We start from the raw sequence: 19,341 nt of genomic DNA on the forward strand, positions 1-19,341 counted from the left end.
AGTCGCTAGAGAAAAAGCGCTGTATAAATAAAGTTCACTTCACTTCACTCCGGCACTTACCAAAGGCATGCAGTCAAAATTTGAGTGTGATGTAAGGATGCCATCATGAAAAGCACATTTAATAAAAAAAAAACATTATTATGGTCTTAGCTTTATGTAACGCATGTGTCAAATACCTGCGCTTACTAAAGGCATGCGGTAAAAGTAAGCATGCGCTAAATATTTTAAAACCTTTTCTCACTTCAGCACTTACCAAAGGCATGCAGTAAAAATTTGAGTGTGATGTAAGGATATCATCATGAAAAGCACTTTTAATAAATAAAAAAACATTATTATGGTCTTAGCTTTATGTGACGCATGTGTCAAATACCTGCGCTTACCAAAGGCATGCGGTAAAAGTAAGCATGCGCTAAATATTTTAAAACCTCTTCTCACTCCGGCACTTACCAAAGGCATGCAGTCAAAATTTGAGTGTGATGTAAGGATGCCATCATGAAAAGCACATTTAATAAAAAAAAAACATTATTATGGTCTTAGCTTTATGTAACGCATGTGTCAAAAACCTGCGCTTACCAAAGGCATGCGGTAAAAGTAAGCATGCGCTAAATATTTTAAAACCTTTTCTCACTTCAGCACTTACCAAAGGCATGCAGTAAAAATTTGAGTGTGATGTAAGGATATCATCATGAAAGGCACTTTTAATAAATAAAAACACATTATTATGGACTTAGCTTTATGTAACGCATGTGTCAAATACCTGCGCTTACCAAAGGCATGCGGTAAAAGTAAGCATGCGCTAAATATTTTAAAACCTCTTCTCACTTCAGCACTTACCAAAGGCATGCAGTCAAAATTTGAGTGTGATGTTAGGATACCATCATGAAAAGCACATTTAATTAAAAAAAAAACATTATTATGGTCTTAGCTTTATGTAACGCATGTGTCAAATACCTGCGCTTACCAAAGGCATGCGGTAAAAGTAAGCATGCGCTAAATGTTTTAAAACCTCTTCTCACTCCGGCACTTACCAAAGGCATGCAGTAAAAATTTGAGTGTGATGTAAGGATGCCATCATGAAAAGCACTTTTAATAAAAAAAAATAATATTATTAAGGTCTTAGCTTTATGTGACGCATGTGTCAAATACCTGCGCTTACCAAAGGCATGCGATAAAAGTAAGCATGCGCTAAATATTTTAAAACCTTTTCTCACTTCAGCACTTACCAAAGGCATGCAGTAAAAATTTGAGTGTGATGTAAGGATATCATCATGAAAAGCACTTTTAATAAATAAAAACACATTATTATGGACTTAGCTTTATGTAACGCATGTGTCAAATACCTGCGCTTACCAAAGGCATGCGGTAAAAGTAAGCATGCGCTAAATAATTTTAAAACCTCTTCTCACTTCAGCACTTACCAAAGGCATGCAGTAAAAATTTGAGTGTGATGTAAGGATACCATCATGAAAAGCACATTTAATTTAAAAAAAAACTTATTATGGTCTTAGCTTTATGTAACGCATGCGTCAAATACCTGCGCTTACCAAAGGCATGCAGTAAAAATTTGAGTGTGATGTAAGGATACCATCATGAAAAGCACATGTAATTAAAAAAAACATTATTATGGTCTTAGCTTTATGTAGCGCATGTGTCAAATACATACATACATTTGTGGAGACTATTAGGCTCTTGCCTTTCTATTTACTCTTTGCGCGCTTCCTAGTCACCTTGAACGCCACATGCCAATCAGCTGTAGTTGTATGCCGGTAGCAGGAAGTGACTGGTCTGCTCTTGCTCTATTTACTCTTTGGGAACTCGGTGCACCGAGTCCCCACACCGCCAACTCCAGCTTGCCCTGCCTGTCTGCCGGACCGTCTGCTCCACAGGTATATTAATAAAACATAACTGCTTACTGTTCTTTTTAGGATACCGGTATTTAATAGCTTGGACCTTAAATCCTACTGAATATCTCTTAATCTTCTTCCCTTTATGCGACTTCAAAATAACCGGTATTGAAATCAGCCTCCTCCATTTTGAAATTCACTTCACTTCACAGTTCAAACTTCAAATGGACAGATATCTCTAATAACATCTTCATCGCTCCCACTGCCCCGTCTTTTTTTTTAAAATAGTCCTTCACTCTCACTTTCCTCATCCACAAATCGTTCATCCTCGCTCAAATTAATGGGAAAATCGTATATTGGGTTTCACTATGTAAAGCGCTTTGAGTCACTAGAGAAAAGCACACAATTCACAACAAAGTGCAGGTTGGATTTCAACCCTATGTAAAACATGTCATCAAAACTCTAAAATAATCTTAATCAGGAAAAATTTATTTTATGTTCCATAAATTATTTTAAAAAATTTTTCAAAACGATTCAAACCCATCCATCCATCCATCCATCCATTTCTACCGCTTATTCCCTTCCGGGGTGGCGGGGGGCGCTGGCGCCTATCTCAGCTACAATCGGGCGGAAGGCAGGGTACACCCTGGACAAGTCGCCACCTCATCGCAGGGCCAACACGGATACCAATTTTTTTCTCTTCATTTTTTTCGGTTGAATTTTGAATTTTAAAGAGTCGAAATTGAAGATAAACCACGTTTCAAAATTAAATTTTCATTTTTTTTCCTCTTTTAAACCGTTCAATTAAGTGTTTTTTTCCTCATTTATTCTCGACAAAAAACCTTCCGTAAAAGGAAAAAAAAACTACGACGGAATGACAGACAGAAATATACCAATTTTTTTTATATATATATATATAGATGTATTTATTAAATATAAATTGAGCATATTGGCTATTTCTGGCAATTTATTGAAGTGTGTATCAAACTGGTAGCCCTTGGCATTAATCAGTAGCCAAGAAGTAGCTCTTGCTGTCAAAAAGGTTGCAGACCCCTGCTTCAAGCTTTCTCATGCACTCCACATTATTACTAGCGTGCGAGAAAATGGACTTGTCTTCCATTTAAGAAACAACATCTCTCCGATTGTCGTCTTGCTTTCGATCGACTTGTTTTCCATGACTAAACCCCGCCCACAAACGTCACGCCATCATGGGGCGCCGGCGAGGGACCCAAAGTACTCCTCCACGTGACAAACTGGAACAAGTTCCAACACTCCTTTTGTTCGACAATGTCCGACAATTACACATCCTTGCACGGAGCACCTGTTCGGGATTTGTTTTTGCACAATGGGCGAATTCTAAACTTTGGCGAGGCGGCCAGTTGGAGGCCTGCGAATGCTCGCCGCTTGGCCCACGCACATGACAATAGTCTGCCATGACGATAGGGTGATTGGGAGAGCTGGGGGGTCGTTTAGAGCCAACATGCGACCCCCGAACACCCTCATCGTCCAGCTTGATTCACAGCGGGATCCGCTGGCAAAGGCTGGCACGTCTGCGCTGGCACACGTTTGGCTCCTGATTGTTTTCTCTCCTTCTGTAGCACCACATCCTGCATGTCTCCGAAAGGATCCTCAGTCTTTTAACATTAAAGGCCTACTGAAATGAGATGTTCTTATTTAAACGGGGATAGCAGGTCCATTCTATGTGTCATACTTCATCATTTCGCCATATTGCCATATTTTTGCTGAAATTATTTAGTAGAGAACATCGAAACTTTTGGTGGCTAATAAAAAAGCCTTGCCTGTACCGGAAGTAGCAGACGATGTGCGCGTGACGTCACGGGTTGTGGAGCTCCTCACATCTGAACATTGTTTACAATCATGGCCACCAGCAGCGAGAGTGATTCGGACTGACAAAGCGACGATTTCCCCATAAGTTTGAGCGAGGATGAAAGATTTCTGGATGAGGAAAGTGAGAGTGAAGGACTAAATGCAATGGCGCTATAATTTCCTGGAAATCACACATGTCATTAAGGCCGCTTTGGCACTAAGGCCATGTCTAAACCCTTACTAAACCCTTAAACCAGGCCTGGGCAATTATTTTGACTCGGGGGCCAAATTTAGAGAAAAAAAAAAAGGTGTCTGGGGACCGATATATCTATTTTTAGGAAAAGTAATACAAAACCTCACAATAAAGTCCGATTGAATAGTAAAAATGTTATGACAGACCACCTTAAAGGCCTACTGAAATGAGATGTTCTTATTTAAACGGGGATAGCAGGTCCATTCTATGTGTCATACTTCATCATTTCGCCATATTGCCATATTTTTGCTGAAAGGATTTAGTAGAGAACATCGCAACTTTTGGTCGCTAATAAAAAAGCCTTGCCTGTACCGGAAGTAGCAGATGATGTGCGCGTGATGTCACGGGTTGTGGAGCTCCTCACATCTGAACATTGTTTATAATCGAGAGCGATTCGGACTGACAAAGCGACGATTTCCCCATAATTTGAGCGAGAATGAAAGATTTGTGGATGAGGAAAGTGAGAGTGAAGGACTAAATGCAATGGCGCTATAATTTCCTGGAAATCACACATGTCATTAAGGCCGCTTCGGCACTAAGGCCATGTCTAAACCCTTACTAAACCCTTAAACCAGGCCTGGGCAATTATTTTGCATCGGGGGTCAAATTTAGAAAAAAAAAAAATGTGTCTGGGGGACCGGTATATCTATTTTTAGGAAAACTAATACAAAACCTCATGATAAAATCTGATTGAATGCTAAAAATGTTATGACAGACCACCTTAAAGGCCTACTGAAATGAGATGTTCTTATTTAAACGGGGATAGCAGGTCCATTCTATGTGTCATACTTCATCATTTCGCCATATTGCCATATTTTTGCTGAAAGGATTTAGTAGAGAACATCGCAACTTTTGGTCGCTAATAAAAAAGCCTTGCCTGTACCGGAAGTAGCAGACGATGTGCGCGTGACGTCACGGGTTGTGGAGCTCCTCACATCTGAACATTGTTTATAATCGAGAGCGATTCGGACTGACAAAGCGACAATATCCCCATAATTTGAGCGAGAATGAAAGATTCGTGGATGAGGAAAGTGAGAGTGAAGGACTAAATGCAATGGCGCTATAATTTCCTGGAAATCACGCATGTCATTAAGGCCGCTTCGGCATTAAGGCCATGTCTAAACCCTTACTAAACCCTTAAACCAGGCCTGGGCAATTATTTTGACTCAGGGGCCAGATTTAGAAAATAAAAAAATGTGTCTGGGGACCGATATATCTATTTTTAGGAAAACTAATACAAAACCTCATGATAAAATCTGATTGAATGCTAAAATTTTTTATTACAGACCGCCTTAAAGGCCTACTGAAATATTTTCTCATTTAAACGGGGATAGCAGGTCCATTCTATGTGTCATACTTCATCATTTCGCCATATTGCCATATTTTTGCTGAAAGGATTTAGTAGAGAACATCCACGATAAAGTTCCCAACTTTTGGTCGCTAATAAAAAAGCCTTGCCTGTACAGGAAGTAGCAGACGATGTGCGCGTGACGTCACGGGTTGTGGAGCTCCTCACATCTGAACATTGTTTACAATCATGGCCACCAGAAGCGAGAGCGATTCGGACTGACAAAGCGACGATTTCCCCATAAGTTTGAGCGAGGATGAAATATTTCTGGATGAGGAAAGTGAGAGTGAAGGACTAAATGCAATGGCGCTATAATTTCCTGGAAATCACACATGTCATTAAGGCCGCTTCGGCACTAAGGCCATGTCTAAACCCTTAAACCAGGCCTGGGCAATTATTTTGCTTCGGGGGCCAAATTTAGAAAAAAAAAAAAAAAAGTTTCTGGGGACCGATATATCTATTTTTAGGAAAGCTAATACAAAACCTCATGATAAAATCTGATTGAATGCTAAAAATGTTATGACAGACCGCCTTAAAGGCCTACTGAAATGAGATGTTCTTATTTAAACGGGGATAGCAGGTCCATTCTATGTGTCATACTTCATCATTTCGCCATATTGCCATATTTTTGCAGAAAGGATTTAGTAGAGAACATCGCAACTTTTGGTGGCTAATAAAAAAGCCTTGCCTGTACCGGAAGTAGCAGACGATGTGCGCGTGACGTCACGGGTTGTGGAGCTCCTCACATCTGAACATTGTTTACAATCATGGCCACCAGCAGCGAGAGTGATTCGGACTGACAAAGCGACGATTTCCCCATAAGTTTGAGCGAGGATGAAAGATTTCTGGATGAGGAAAGTGAGAGTGAAGGACTAAATGCAATGGCGCTATAATTTCCTGGAAATCACACATGTCATTGAGGCCGCTTCGGCACTAAGGCCATGTCTAAACCCTTACTAAACCCTTAAACCAGGCCTGGGCAATTATTTTGCATCGGGGGTCAAATTTAGAAAAAAAAAATGTGTCTGGGGGACCGGTATATCTATTTTTAGGAAAACTAATACCAAACCTCATGATAAAATCTGATTGAATGCTAAAAATGTTATGACAGACCACCTTAAAGGCCTACTGAAATGAGATGTTCTTATTTAAACGGGGATAGCAGGTCCATTCTATGTGTCATACTTGATCATTTCGCCATATTGCCATATTTTTGCTGAAATTATTTAGTAGAGAACATCGAAACTTTTGGTGGCTAATAAAAAAGCCTTGCCTGTACCGGAAGTAGCAGACGATGTGCGCGTGACGTCACGGGTTGTGGAGCTCCTCACATCTGAACATTGTTTACAATCATGGCCACCAGCAGCGAGAGTGATTCGGACTGACAAAGCGACGATTTCCCCATAAGTTTGAGCGAGGATGAAAGATTTCTGAATGAGGAAAGTGAGAGTGAAGGACTAAATGCAATGGCGCTATAATTTCCTGGAAATCACACATGTCATTAAGGCCGCTTCGGCACTAAGGCCATGTCTAAACCCTTACTAAACCCTTAAACCAGGCCTGGGCAATTATTTTGCCCCGGGGGCAAAATTTAGAAAAAAAAAAAAATGTGTCTGGGGACCGATATATCTATTTCTAAGAAAACTAATACAAAACCTCACAATAAAGTGTGATTGAATGCTAAAAATGTTATGACAGACCGCCTTAAAGGCCTACAGAAATGAGATGTTCTTATTTAAACGGGGATAGCAGGTCCATTCTATGTGTCATACTTCATCATTTCGCCAAATTGCCATATTTTTGCTGAAAGGATTTAGTAGAGAACATCCACGATAAAGTTTGCAACTTTTGGCGCTAATAAAAAAGCCTTGCCTGTACCGGACGTAGCAGACGATGTGCGCGTGACGTCATGGGTTGTGGAGCTCCTCACATCTGAACACTGTTTACAATCATGGCCACCAGCAGCGAGAGTGATTCGGACTGACAAAGCGACGATTTCCCCATTAATTTGAGTGAGGATGAAAGATTTCTGGATGAGGAAAGTGAGAGTGAAGGACTAAATGCAATGGCGCTATAATTTCCTGGAAATCACACATGTCATTAAGGCCGCTTCGGCACTAAGGCCATGTCTAAACCCTTACTAAACCCTTAAACCAGGCCTGGGCAATTATTTTGACTCGGGGGCCAGATTTAGAAAATTAAAAAATGTGTCTGGGGGCCGGTATATCTATTTTTAGGAAAACTAATACAAAACCTCATGATAAAATCTGATTGAATGCTAAAAATGTTATGACAGACCGCCTTAAAGGCCTACTGAAATGAGATGTTCTTATTTAAACGGGGATAGCAGGTCCATTCTATGTGTAATACTTCATCATTTCGCCATATTGCCATATTTTTGCTGAAAGGATTTAGTAGAGAACATCGCAACTTTTGGTGGGTAATAAAAAAGCCTTGCCTGTACCGGAAGTAGCAGACGATGTGCGCGTGACGTCACGGGTTGTGGAGCTCCTCACATCTGAACATTGTTTACAATCGAGAGCGATTCGGACTGACAAAGCGACGATTTCCCCATAATTTGAGCGAGGATGAAAGATTCGTGGATGAGGAAAGTGAGAGTGAAGGACTAAATGCAATGGCGCTATAATTTCCTGGAAATCACACATGTCATTAAGGCCGCTTCGGCACTAAGGCCATGTCTAAACCCTTACTAAACCCTTAAACCAGGCCTGGGCAATTATTTTGAATCAGGGGCCAGATTTAGAAAATAAAAAAATGTGTCTGGGGACCGATATATCTATTTTTAGGAAAACTAATACAAAACCTCATGATAAAATCTGATTGAATGCTAAAAATTTTATTACAGACCGCCTTAAAGGCCTATTGAAATATTTTCTTATTTAAACGGGGATAGCAGGTCCATTCTATGTGTCATACTTCATCATTTCACCATATTGCCATATTTTTGCTGAAAGGATTTAGTAGAGAACATCCACGATAAAGTTCACAACTTTTGGTGGCTAATAAAAAAGCCTTGCCTGTACCGGAAGTAGCAGACGATGTGCGCGTGACGTCACGGGTTGTGGAGCTCCTCACATCTGAACATTGTTTATAATCGAGAGCGATTCGGACTGACAAAGCGACGATTTCCCCATTAATTTGAGCGAGGATGAAAGATTCATGGATGAGGAAAGTGAGAGTGAAGGACTAAATGCAATGGCGCTATAATTTCCTGGAAATCACACATGTCATTAAGGCCGCTTCGGCACTAAGGCCATGTCTAAACCCTTACTAAACCCTTAAACCAGGCCTGGGCAATTATTTTGAATCAGGGGCCAGATTTAGAAAATAAAAAAATGTGTCTGGGGACCGATATATCTATTTTTAGGAAAACTAATACAAAACCTCATGATAAAATCTGATTGAATGCTAAAAATTTTATTACAGACCGCCTTAAAGGCCTATTGAAATATTTTCTTATTTAAACGGGGATAGCAGGTCCATTCTATGTGTCATACTTCATCATTTCACCATATTGCCATATTTTTGCTGAAAGGATTTAGTAGAGAACATCCACGATAAAGTTCACAACTTTTGGTGGCTAATAAAAAAGCCTTGCCTGTACCGGAAGTAGCAGACGATGTGCGCGTGACGTCACGGGTTGTGGAGCTCCTCACATCTGAACATTGTTTATAATCGAGAGCGATTCGGACTGACAAAGCGACGATTTCCCCATTAATTTGAGCGAGGATGAAAGATTCATGGATGAGGAAAGTGAGAGTGAAGGACTAAATGCAATGGCGCTATAATTTCCTGGAAATCACACATGTCATTAAGGCCGCTTCGGCACTAAGGCCATGTCTAAACCCTTACTAAACCCTTAAACCAGGCCTGGGCAATTATTTTGAATCAGGGGCCAGATTTAGAAAATAAAAAAATGTGTCTGGGGACCGATATATCTATTTTTAGGAAAACTAATACAAAACCTCATGATAAAATCTGATTGAATGCTAAAAATTTTATTACAGACCGCCTTAAAGGCCTATTGAAATATTTTCTTATTTAAACGGGGATAGCAGGTCCATTCTATGTGTCATACTTCATCATTTCGCCATATTGCCATATTTTTGCTGAAATTATTTAGTAGAGAACATCGCTACTTTTGGTGGCTAATAAAAAAGACTTGCCTGTACCGGAAGTAGCAGACGATGTGCGCGTGACGTCACGGGTTGTGGAGCTCCTCACATCTGAACATTGTTTACAATCATGGCCACCAGCAGCGAGAGCGATTCGGACTGACAAAGTGACGATTTCCCCATAAGTTTGAGCGAGGATGAAAGATTTCTGGATGAGGAAAGTGAGAGTGAAGGACTAAATGCAATGGCGATATAATTTCCTGGAAATCACACATGTCATTAAGGCCGCTTCGGCACTAAGGCCATGTCTAAACCCTTACTAAACCCTTAAACCAGGCCTGGGCAATTATTTTGACTCGGGGGCCAAATTTAGAAAAAAAAAAAATGTGTCAGGAGACCGATATATCTATTTTTAGGAAAACTAATACAAAACCTCATGATAAAATCTGATTGAATGCTAAAAATGTTATTACAGACCGCCTTAAAGGCCTATTGAAATATTTTCTTATTTAAACGGGGATAGCAGGTCCATTCTATGTGTCATACTTCATCATTTCGCCATATTGCCATATTTTTGCTGAAAGGATTTAGTAGAGAACATCCACGATAAAGTTCGCAACTTTTGGTCGCTAATAAAAAAGCCTTGCCTGTACCGGAAGTAGCAGACGATGTGCGCGTGACGTCACGGGTTGTGGAGCTCCTCACATCTGAACATTGTTTACAATCATGGCCACCAGCAGCGAGAGCGATTCGGACCGAGAAAGCCACGATTTCCCCATTAATTTGAGTGAGGATGAAAGATTCGTGGATGAGGAAAGTGAGAGTGAAGGACTATTAAAAAAAAAAAGACGGGGCAGTGGGAGCGATTCAGATGTTATTAGAGATATCTGTCCATTTTAAGTTTGAACTGTTAAGTGAATTATATTTATATAGCGCATTTCTCAAGTGACTCAAAGCGCTTTACATAGTGAAACCCAATATCTAAGTTACATTCAAACCAGTGTGGGTGGCACTGGGAGCAGGCGGGTATAGTGTCTTGCCCAAGGACACAACGGCAGTGACTAGGATGGCACAAGCGGGAATCGAACCTGCAACCCTCAAGTCGCTGGCACGACCACTCCACCAACCGAGCTATGCAGCCCCTATGAGCTATTATTTTGTTTGGTTTATGCTCTTTTGTCAAAACTTTGATGTTTTTATCTGGCAACCACACAACATATGCAATATTTTTTCCACATAAAACATTTTAAAGTGATAACTTTTAAGTAATAATTCATTGAAACATAGAGCAGGGGTCAGCAACCTTTTTGAAAGTAAGAGCTACTTCTTGGGTACTGATTAATGCAAAGGGCTACCAGTTTGATACACACTTCAATACATTGCCAAAAATAGCCAAATTGCTCAATTTACCTTTAACTCTGTTATTATTAAAAATTAATGATATTTATCTTTGTAGAAACACTGGTCATCTAAATGATTTCTCACAGTTTTAAATAGTTTAAAATCCAAACAAATTGCACCAAGCTATATTTCTAACAAAGACAAATCAATATTTCTGCTAGATTTTCCAGAACAAATTTTTTTTTAATAAATTCAAAATACTTTGAAATAAGATTTATATTTGATTCTACAGATGTTCTAGAGTTGCCAGAATATTTTTTTTTTAATTTTAATCATAATAACTTTGAAGAAATATTTCACAAATATTCTTTGTCGAAAAAACAGAAGCTAAAATAAAGACTTAAATTACAATTTATTTATTGTTCTTTACAATAAAAAAAAATATTTACTTGAACATTGATTTAAATTGTCAGGAAAGAAGAGGAAAGAGTTTAAAAGGTAAAAATGTGTTTAAAAATCCTAAAATCATTGTTAAGGTTGTATTTTTTCTCTAAAATTGTCTTTCTAAAAGTTATAAGAAGCAAAGTAAGAAAATGAATTAATTTATTTTAACAAGTGAAGACCAAGTCTCTCAAATATTTTCTTGGATTTTCATATTCTATTTGAGTTTTGTCTCTCTTAGAATTAAAAATGTCGAGCAAAGTGAGACCAGGTTGCTAGTAAATAAATGAAATAGGGAAGTCTGGGCTTCCCTGCTTGGGCTGCTGCCCCCGCGACCCGACCTTGGATAAGCGGAAGAAGATGGATGGATGGATGGATGGAAAAAAATAGAGGCAGCTCACTGGTAAGTGCTGCTATTCGAGCTATTTTTAGAACAGGCCAGCGGGCGACTCATCTGGTCCTTACGGGCGACCTGGTGCCCGCGGGCACCGCATTGGTGACCCCTGACATAGATTTTTTTGTCCTTTTTTTTTGAGCAATGGAAAAAAAAGAAAATAAAGACAAAAGGAGAGAAAAAAACTGCCTGCATGGCAGCTTTGTGTCAACATTGCCACTTTTTCTCTTTAGATTTCACCTCATTCCAATTTTTTTAATGTTTTTTTTTTTTTGCATCCATCCATCCATCCATTTACTACCGCCTTTTCCCTTTTGGGGTCGCGGGGGGCGCTGGCGCCTATCCCAGCTACAATCGGACGGAAGGCGGTGTACACCCTGGACAAGTCGCCACCTCATCGCAGTTTTTTTTTTTGCAATATAATCAATTTTGCAGTTTTTTTGCAGAATGTGTGGCGGGCTGGTAAACGATTAGCTGCGGGCCGCAAACATATGCAATATTTTTTCCACATAAAACATTTTAAAGTGATAATTTTCAAGTAATAATTCATTATGAGAGATTTTTTTGTCATTTTTCTTGAGCAATGGAAAAAAAAAGAAAATAAAGACAAAAGGAGGGGGAAAAAACTGCCTGCATGGCAGATTTGTGTCAACATTGCCACTTTTTCTCTTTAGATTTCACCTCATTCCAATTTTTTAAATTGTTTTTTTTGCAATACTATCAATTTTGCCATTTTTGCAGAATGTGTGGCGGGCTGGTAAACGATTAGCTGCGGGCCGCAAACATATGCAATATTTTTTCCACATAAAACATTTTAAAGTGATAATTTTCAAGTAATAATTCAATATGACATAGATTTTTTTGTCCTTTTTTTTTTAACAATGGAAAAAAAAAAAGAAAATAAAGACAAAAGGAGGGGAAAAAAACTGCCTGCATGGCAGTTTTGTGTCAACATTGCCACTTTATCTCTTTAGATTTCACCTCATTCCAATTTTTTTTAATGTTTTTTTAATTATTTTTGCAATACTATCAATTTTGCAATTTTTGTACAATGTGTGGTGGGCCGGTAAACGATTAGCTGCGGGCCGCAAACATATGCAATATTTTTTCCACATAAAACATTTTAAAGTGATAATTTTCAAGTAATAATTCATTATGACAGATTTTTTTGTCATTTTTCTTGAGCAATGGAAAAAAAAAGAAAATAAAGACAAAAGGAGGGGGAAAAAACTGCCTGCATGGCAGATTTGTGTCAACATTGCCACTTTTTCTCTTTAGATTTCACCTCATTCCAATTTTTTAAATTGTTTTTTTTGCAATACTATCAATTTTGCCATTTTTGCAGAATGTGTGGCGGGCTGGTAAACGATTAGCTGCGGGCCGCAAACATATGCAATATTTTTTCCACATAAAACATTTTAAAGTGATAATTTTCAAGTAATAATTCATTATGACGGATTTTTTTTGTCCTTTTTTTGAGCAATGGAAAAAAAAGAAAATAAAGACAAAAGGACGAAAAAAAACTGCCTGCATGGCAGATTTGTGTCAACATTGCCACTTTTTCTCTTTAGATTTCACCTCATTCCAATTTTTTTTATTGTTTTTTTTTTTGCAATACTATCAATTTTAGATTTCACCTCATTCAAAAAAATTTTTTTGTTTTTTTTTTTGGTTTTTTTTGCAATACTATCAATTTTGCCATTTTTGCAGAATGTGTGGCGGGCTGGTAAACGATTAGCTGCGGGCCGCAAACATATGCAATATTTTTTCCACATAAAACATTTTAAAGTGATAATTTTCAAGTAATAATTCATTATGAGAGATTTTTTTGTCATTTTTCTTGAGCAATGGAAAAAAAAAGAAAATAAAGACAAAAGGAGGGGGAAAAAACTGCCTGCATGGCAGATTTGTGTCAACATTGCCACTTTTTCTCTTTAGATTTCACCTCATTCCAATTTTTTAAATTGTTTTTTTTGCAATACTATCAATTTTGCCATTTTTGCAGAATGTGTGGCGGGCTGGTAAACGATTAGCTGCGGGCCGCAAACATATGCAATATTTTTTCCACATAAAACATTTTAAAGTGATAATTTTCAAGTAATAATTCAATATGACATAGATTTTTTTGTCCTTTTTTTTTTAACAATGGAAAAAAAAAAAGAAAATAAAGACAAAAGGAGGGGAAAAAAACTGCCTGCATGGCAGTTTTGTGTCAACATTGCCACTTTATCTCTTTAGATTTCACCTCATTCCAATTTTTTTTAATGTTTTTTTAATTATTTTTGCAATACTATCAATTTTGCAATTTTTGTACAATGTGTGGTGGGCCGGTAAACGATTAGCTGCGGGCCGCAAACATATGCAATATTTTTTCCACATAAAACATTTTAAAGTGATAATTTTCAAGTAATAATTCATTATGACAGATTTTTTTGTCATTTTTCTTGAGCAATGGAAAAAAAAAGAAAATAAAGACAAAAGGAGGGGGAAAAAACTGCCTGCATGGCAGATTTGTGTCAACATTGCCACTTTTTCTCTTTAGATTTCACCTCATTCCAATTTTTTAAATTGTTTTTTTTGCAATACTATCAATTTTGCCATTTTTGCAGAATGTGTGGCGGGCTGGTAAACGATTAGCTGCGGGCCGCAAACATATGCAATATTTTTTCCACATAAAACATTTTAAAGTGATAATTTTCAAGTAATAATTCATTATGACGGATTTTTTTTGTCCTTTTTTTGAGCAATGGAAAAAAAAGAAAATAAAGACAAAAGGACGAAAAAAAACTGCCTGCATGGCAGATTTGTGTCAACATTGCCACTTTTTCTCTTTAGATTTCACCTCATTCCAATTTTTTTTATTGTTTTTTTTTTTGCAATACTATCAATTTTAGATTTCACCTCATTCAAAAAAATTTTTTTGTTTTTTTTTTTGGTTTTTTTTGCAATACTATCAATTTTGCCATTTTTGCAGAATGTGTGGCGGGCTGGTAAACGATTAGCTGCGGGCCGCAAACATATGCAATATTTTTTCCACATAAAACATTTTAAAGTGATAATTTTCAAGTAATAATTCATTATGACAGATTTTTTTGTCATTTTTTTTGAGCAATGGAAAAAAAAAAGAAAATAAAGACAAAAGGAGGGAAAAAAAACTGCCTGCATGGCAGCTTTGTGTCAACATTGCCACTTTTTCTCTTTAGATTTCACCTCATTCCAATTTTTTTAAATGTTTTTTTTTTATTTTTGCAATACTAGCAATTTTGCAATTTTTGCAGAAAGTGTGGTGGGCTGGTAAACGATTAGCTGCGGGCCGCAAACATATGCAATATTTTTTCCACATAAAAAATTTTAAAGAGATAATTTTCAAGTAATAATTCAATATGACAGATTTTTTTGTCGTTTTTTTTTGAGCAATGGAAAAAAAAAGAAAATAAAGACAAAAGGAGAGGAAAAAAAACTGCCTGCATGGCAGATTTGTGTCAACATTGCCACTTTTTCTCTTTAGATTTCACCTCATTCCAATTTTTTAAATGGTTTTTTTTGCAATACTATCAATTTTGCCATTTTTGTAGAATGTGTGGCGGGCCGGTAAACGATTAGCTGCGGGCCGCAAACATATGCAATATTTTTTCCACATAAAACATTTTAAAGTGATAATTTTCAAGTAATAATTCATTATGACAGATTTTTTTGTCATTTTTTTTGAGCAATGGAAAAAAAAAGAAAATAAAGACAAAAGGAGGGAAAAAAAACTGCCTGCATGGCAGCTTTGTGTCAACATTGCCACTTTTTCTCTTTAGATTTCACCTCATTCCAATTTTTTTAAATGTTTTTTTTTTATTTTTGCAATACTAGCAATTTTGCAATTTTTGCAGTATGTGTGGCGGGCTGGTAAACGATTAGCTGCGGGCCGCAAACATATGCAATATTTTTTCCACATAAAAAATTTTAAAGAGATAATTTTCAAGTAATAATTCAATATGACAGATTTTTTTGTCGTTTTTTTTTGAGCAATGGAAAAAAAAAGAAAATAAAGACAAAAGGAGAGGAAAAAAAACTGCCTGCATGGCAGATTTGTGTCAACATTGCCACTTTTTCTCTTTAGATTTCACCACATTCCAATTTTTTTTAATTGTTTTTTTTTTGCAATACTATCAATTTTGCCATTTTTGTAGAATGTGTGGCGGGCTGGTAAACGATTAGCTGCGGGCCGCAAACATATGCAATATTTTTTACACATAAAACATTTTAAAGTGATAATTTTCAAGTAATAATTCATATGACATAGATTTTTTTGAAATTTTTTTGGAGCAATGGAAAAAAAAGAAAATAAAGACAAAAGGAGGAAAAAAACTGCCTGCATGGCAGCTTTGTGTCAACATTGCCACTTTTTCTCTTTAGATTTCACCTCATTCCACTTTTTTAAAAAATGTTTTTTTAATTATTTTTGCAATACTATCAATTTTGCAATTTTTGCAGTATGTGTGGCGGGCTGGTAAACGATTAGCTGCGGGCCGCAAACATATGCAATATTTTTTCCACATAAAAAATTTTAAAGAGATAATTTTCAAGTAATAATTCAATATGACAGATTTTTTTGTCGTTTTTTTTTTGAGCAATGGAAAAAAAAAGAAAATAAAGACAAAAGGAGAGGAAAAAAAACTGCCTGCATGGCAGCTTTGTGTCAACATTGCCACTTTTTCTCTTTAGATTTCACCACATTCCAATTTTTTTTAATTGTTTTTTTTTTGCAATACTATCAATTTTGCCATTTTTGTAGAATGTGTGGCGGGCTGGTAAACGATTAGCTGCGGGCCGCAAACATATGCAATATTTTTTCCACATAAAACATTTTAAAGTGATCATTTTCAAGTAATAATTCAATATGACATAGATTTTTTTGTCCTATTTTTTGAGCAATGGGGAAAAAAAAGAAAAAGACAAAAGGACGAAAAAAACTGCCTGCATGGCAGCTTTGTGTCAACATTGCCACTTTTTCTCTTTAGATTTCACCTCATTCCACTTTTTAAAAAAAATGTTTTTTTAATTATTTTTGCAATACTATCAATTTTGCAATTTTTGCAGTATGTGTGGCGGGCTGGTAAACGATTAGCTGCGGGCCGCAAACATATGCAATATTTTTTCCACATAAAACATTTTAAAGTGATAATTTTCAAGTAATAATTCAATATGGCATAGATTTTTTTGTCCTTTTTTTTTGAGCATTGGAAAAAAAAAAGAAAATAAAGACAAAAGGACAAAAAAAACTGCCTGCATGGCAGCTTTGTGTCAACATTGCCACTTTTTCTCTTTAGATTTCACCTCATTCCAATTTTTTTAATTTTTTTTTTTTTGCAATACTATCAATTTAGATTTCACCTCATTCCAAATTTTTTTTTTGTTTTTTTTTTTTGTTTTTTTTTGCAATACTATCAATTTTGCCATTTTTGCAGAATGTGTGGCGGGCTGGTAAACGATTAGCTGCGGGCCGCAAACATATGCAATATTTTTTCCACATAAAACATTTTAAAGTGATACTTTTCAAGTAATAATTCATTATGACAGATTTGTCATTTTTTTTGAGCAATGGGGAAAAAAAAGAAAAAGACAAAAGGACGAAAAAAAACTGCCTGCATGGCATATTTGTGTCAACGTTGCCACTTTTTCTCTTTAGATTTCACCTCATTCCAATTTTTTTAAATGTTTTTTTAATTATTTTTGCAATACTATCAATTTTGCAATTTTTGCAGAATGTGTGGCGGGCTGGTAAACGATTAGCTGCGGGCCGCAAACATATGCAATATTTTTTCCACATAAAACATTTTAAAGTGATACTTTTCAAGTAATAATTCATTATGACAGATTTGTCATTTTTTTTGAGCAATGGGGAAAAAAAAGAAAAAGACAAAAGGACGAAAAAAAACTGCCTGCATGGCATATTTGTGTCAACGTTGCCACTTTTTCTCTTTAGATTTCACCTCATTCCAATTTTTTTAAATGTTTTTTTAATTATTTTTGCAATACTATCAATTTTGCAATTTTTGCAGAATGTGTGGCGGGCTGGTAAACGATTAGCTGCGGGCCGCAAACATATGCAATATTTTTTCCACATAAAACATTTTAAAGTGATACTTTTCAAGTAATAATTCATTATGACAGATTTGTCATTTTTTTTTGAGCAATGGGGAAAAAAAAGAAAAAGACAAAAGGACGAAAAAAAACTGCCTGCATGGCATATTTGTGTCAACGTTGCCACTTTTTCTCTTTAGATTTCACCTCATTCCAATTTTTTTAAATGTTTTTTTAATTATTTTTGCAATACTATCAATTTTGCAATTTTTGCAGAATGTGTGGCGGGCCGGTGCCGCAAACATATGCAGTATTTTTTCCACATAAAACATTTTAAAGTGATCATCTTTAAGTAAATAAATAAATGGGTTGTACTTGTATAGCGCTTTTCTACCTTCAAGGTACTCAAAGCGCTTTGACACTACTTCCACATTCACCCATTCACACACATATTCACACACTGATGGAGGGAGCTGCCATGCAAGGCGCTAACCAGCACCCATCAGGAGCAAGGGTGAAGTGTCTTGCTCAGGACATGACGAGGTTGGTACTAGGTGGGGATTGAACCAAGGAGGGTTGCGCACGGCCACTCTCCCACTGCGCCAGGCCGTAATAATTCATTATAACATAGATTTTTTGTCCTTTTTTTGGGGGGGGAGCAATGGAAAAAGGAGAAAAAAACAGTTTGTGTCAACATTGCCACTTTATCTCTTTAGATTTCACCTAATTCCACTTTTTAAAAAAAATGTTTTTTTAATTATTTTTGCAATACTATCAATTTTGCAATTTTTGCAGAATGTGTGGCGGGCCGGTGCCGCAAAAGTCCCCCGGGGGCCACACTTTGGACACCCCTGCTGTAAAACCATCATGCATGTCCTTAGGGTGCAGAAGTGAAAGTGAAAATACTCACACTCAAACGAGGTCCGCCCGCACATGCAACAAGTTATCCGCAAGTCCCAGTTTTGGCGCCCACGTCTTGTCCAACTTTCAACCGGTAAACGAACACTTTTTTTTTTTTTTTCTGCCTTAGTTGATGTGCGCCAAATTGGAGTCCCAGGTGCAAGCAATCTCGTGGCCGGTGCGCAGGAGCTGGCAGATGCTGCTTAAGGCGCAGTGCTGCCGTCTTTGGAGGCGACAAATGACTCGGAATTAGGAATTGTTTGTTTTTTTAGGGTGAGCTGAAGTTCCACGTCGAAGTCCAGCAGTGCAAGTCCTCGGACTGAGGAGCGAGGGAAGAAACATTCCTCCCACTGAGCCAGCGGGTCCAAAACTGAAGGCGCGCCACCTTGCAGTCCGCGGGGTCCTAAAGAGAACCCAGACGCCTCGAAAAGAAAATAATAATGATAAAAAATAAAAGAAAGAGACATTAAACTTGCTTGATTTCAATTAAAAGACGCAATGCATTTTTCTTTTTCTTTTTCTTTTTTATTTGCGTCATAGTCGTTCGCCTTCGGGTGCAATTTTGCAGTAAAACTTCCAAGTTTAAATTATTTGCATGAACTTTTGTGAGCCTATGGCTTTGCACTTTGTTAGTGGTATATATATATATATATATATATATATATATATATATATATATATATATATATATATATATATATATATATATATATACAGTGTATATATATATGTATATATATATATATAAATATATACACTGTGTATATATATATATATATGTATAT

At 36.9% G+C, this 19,341-nt stretch overlaps 1 protein-coding gene across 2 annotated transcripts in view; it reads right to left on the reverse strand.

Moving 5' to 3' along the window:
- LOC133568766 (netrin-G1-like) overlaps window positions 1-18,923 on the reverse strand; it is a 262,230-nt gene extending 243,307 nt beyond the window's left edge. For both annotated transcript variants that reach the window (XM_061920895.1, XM_061920894.1), the window contains exon 1: window positions 18,567-18,923. The gene's annotated coding sequence lies outside the window, so the exon portion shown is untranslated. The remainder of the gene's footprint in view (window positions 1-18,566) is intronic.
- Between the last annotated feature and the right edge of the window lie 418 nt (window positions 18,924-19,341).

Source organism: Nerophis ophidion, linkage group LG14 (genome assembly GCF_033978795.1).
Source record: "Nerophis ophidion isolate RoL-2023_Sa linkage group LG14, RoL_Noph_v1.0, whole genome shotgun sequence".
NCBI classification, from domain to species: domain Eukaryota; kingdom Metazoa; phylum Chordata; class Actinopteri; order Syngnathiformes; family Syngnathidae; genus Nerophis; species Nerophis ophidion.